The following is a 3165-nucleotide window of genomic DNA, read 5'->3' on the forward strand; positions in this document are numbered from 1 at the left end:
GCTGTTAGAGTTGTCATGCCTCCCTCTAGTGCCATTTCTTTGCGTCCAGTGAGTGACACTCAAAGTGCACCTTTGGTTTCTGGCTGGTCTTGACAAGGCCTCTGCAGTCGGTAATCACTCTTATTTATTTGATTTTTTAATTGTGATTTTGGTGAAAGTTTATAGAGAAATTCATTTTACATACAGCAGTTCATAGACATTTTGTTTCATGACATTGACTACAATTCCCCACAATACAAAAAAAGGTGGAAAGCTTCACAAATTTGCATGCCAACCTTGCACAAGGACCATGCTAATCTTCTCCGTGTTGTTCCAGTTTTTGTATATATGCTGCCAAAGTGAGCACTGTAATCACTCTGTTTGAAGACTCTCTTGAGCTTCCCCTAGACCCCAGCTACCACTTGGGCACCTTGTGCCAGGTGGGCTTTCCGCCTTACCTGTTTCTTAGGGATTCAGGAGAATTTATACCAAAATCTTTTTCATACGCTATCCCTTTAAGAAATGTTCATAAGTATTATGTGCAAAAAAGTTTTCTGGGCTCAAATAAATTTGGAGAAATCCAGAATAAACAGGTAAACAGTTCTTTACTGTGGGTCTTCTCAGTGTTTTGAATACGCTGATTTACTTTGTAAATCTCTAAGAGGGAAAAATATGTATTATTTCTTGAACTTCGTAGGCCGTTGAATCTCTCTTTCATAGAACTTCTTGGGATCTATATTTCTTGGAATACTCTTTGGAAAATGCTGACCTTGGAGGTCTTTATCCTGGGCTCTATTTTTATTTGTTTCTGTGTAGGATTTTTCTTTCTTTGTGGAAAATCAGGGAATTTGTTCTAGAGCAATTTTGAATGGATGGGGCTAGATAAAAATTTCAGTCTTGGTCACATAAGAGTATCTATCCATTGTACTGTCGTAGCCAATGTACCCATCCTATTGAAAGAAACAAGGATCAACATCTGTCTTGGTCCTCTAGAGCTGCTGCAACAGAAATACCACAAGTGGATGACTTTAACAAACAGAAATTTATTTTCTTACAGTTTAGGTGGTGAGAAGTCTGAGTTCAGAGTGTTGGCTCTAGGGGAAGACTCCCTCTCTCTGTGTCTCTTGTTCCTAGGAGGATCCCAGCACAGGGACCCTGGGTCCAAAGGACATGCTCTGCTCCTGTCTCCACTTTCCTGATGGTAGTAAGCCACCCCTCTCTGCTCCCTTCTCTCTCCTTTTACATCTTGCAAGATGAAAAGTGTTGCAGGCCACACCCCAGGGAAGCTCCCCTTACATCAGATCGGGACTGTGGTGGGACTAAGGGTGTTGCATCCCATCCCTAATCTTAATCCTTTACACCTGATTAGCATATCACATCAGATCACATCATGGAGTATCATTACATATCTGCCACCTTACATCATTATATAACTTCTAAACCACTGACCAAGGTTGAAACAAATTTTAGGAGGACACAATTCAATCCATGACAACAACTGAGCAATATTTCATTTTTAGAAAAGTCTGAGAGCTTTTCTTTGATGTATAATATGATTAAAGGGTCCGAAAATTTACTCATTTATTTGATAAATAGTTTTTGAGATTCTATTGTGTGCCAGAGAGTGTGCACCTTTGCTGTCTCAGGAAGAGTAGGACCCTTCTGTAGCTTCAATACTGCATGTAGTGCCTTGCATAGAATGGCACCAAATACATGCTTGTGGAGTTGAACTGCACCCTTAACATATGCCAGGCTCTATGCTAAGCTCTGGTTCCCATCCTTCTGATTTTCTTTAGAAGATCAAGAAGAAAGCTAATATATGGGGGAGAGGACAGAGGAAGAGCTGCTAAGAGAGTGTAAAGACATTTACTGAACCACATCTGACAAATGAGAAAAAGGAAATCAATGTTTTCCTGCCTCAAGCAACTCACCTTTGCAACTCACCTTTATCTGCCAAAATTTATTTGAGAACACGTCTGTTTAGTTAGTTCTTCAAGATGTTCAGAGCTTCCATTTCCAAATGCCGCCACATTCACCTGGGCATTGGGAACAGTTCATGGACAGGATATTGTGGACTCAGTCCTGGAGGGGATGCAATTTCATCTCCCTTGGTCACAGGCCAGCTCATACATGGAGAAAAGTGCTTGGGGCCTTGGTCACTGTCATCGTTAACCCTTCTTCCTTCTCTTGCTGGAAAGTGTTTGGAGGGAGAGGTCATCACTGGCCAAAAAGATGTGAGTAGATATAGATGGACTCTCAGATATTTATGTTCCAAGGATGATCTATCTTACTAGGATAATTGTGTATTTTGCTGCCAATAAATTTAACAAATGAGAATTTACCCAGTCCATTGCTTATTTGGTTTTGTGGGTTCAAGAACACATATCCTTCTTGTTAGCACAATAAGGCCTTGCTAAATGTTATGCTATGTTGGAAGATATTTTTCAGGGCAGGCTCAACTTTTCCTGGATTGTGTAATACTGAGGAGAGTCTGATACTCTGATGTGATATGATATGAAACAGATATAATATTATCAACTCTATCTCTGGTAGCTGTTGACTTTCATTGCTGCTAGCTGTCATCATATTGGTCCCTGACCCTTGATGACCCCATGCACACTGTAATGAAACACAACCCAATCTTGTACCATCCCCATGGTGGTTTTCAGATCTGACTGTTGTGATCTGTGTATGGTTTTCATTGGCTTATTTTCAGAAGTAGATCATCTTAATCTTTCTTCCTACTCCTTCTTAGTCTGAAAGTTCCCCTGAAACCTGTTCAGCCACCATAGTAACATGCAAGCCTCCTCTGAGAGACCCATGCATTGTTCTGGAATCAAACATGCATCTATTACTTGGAAGGAGAGAGTTCTATCACTGAACCACCATGGCCTCTACTGATTGTTAGAGGCTAGTTAAACAGCTAAACGTGGTGAAACATGTATAGTAGTACAAGGATTGTGATTTTTTTTTAAAGCTTTTTATTATGAATTGAGTGAAATTTTAGAGAGCAGTTTCCTGGGCAAGATGGTAGACTAGGCAGAAAGACTCCACAGACCCTCTTCAACAAAGAAAAGGGAAACCAACTAACACAGACACAGAAGATAATCCTGGACCCCTGAGCCTTGAAGGGAAGGATATAGAAGTGGACTAAACCCCAACTGGGAGCTCTGGTAGCATAGTGCC

The 3165-nt window shown here is 40.7% G+C and overlaps 1 non-coding gene across 1 annotated transcript; it reads right to left on the minus strand.

Annotated features, from left to right (window-relative positions):
• Window positions 1-239: 239 nt before the first annotated feature.
• Window positions 240-346, minus strand: LOC122150404. The gene has a single exon (XR_006163647.1). It is a non-coding gene; the product is annotated as a U6 spliceosomal RNA (small nuclear RNA).
• Between the last annotated feature and the right edge of the window lie 2819 nt (window positions 347-3165).

This window comes from Orycteropus afer, unplaced genomic scaffold (genome assembly GCF_000298275.1).
Source record: "Orycteropus afer afer isolate SDZICR_OR568_19922 unplaced genomic scaffold, OryAfe1.0 scaffold00134, whole genome shotgun sequence".
NCBI classification, from domain to species: domain Eukaryota; kingdom Metazoa; phylum Chordata; class Mammalia; order Tubulidentata; family Orycteropodidae; genus Orycteropus; species Orycteropus afer.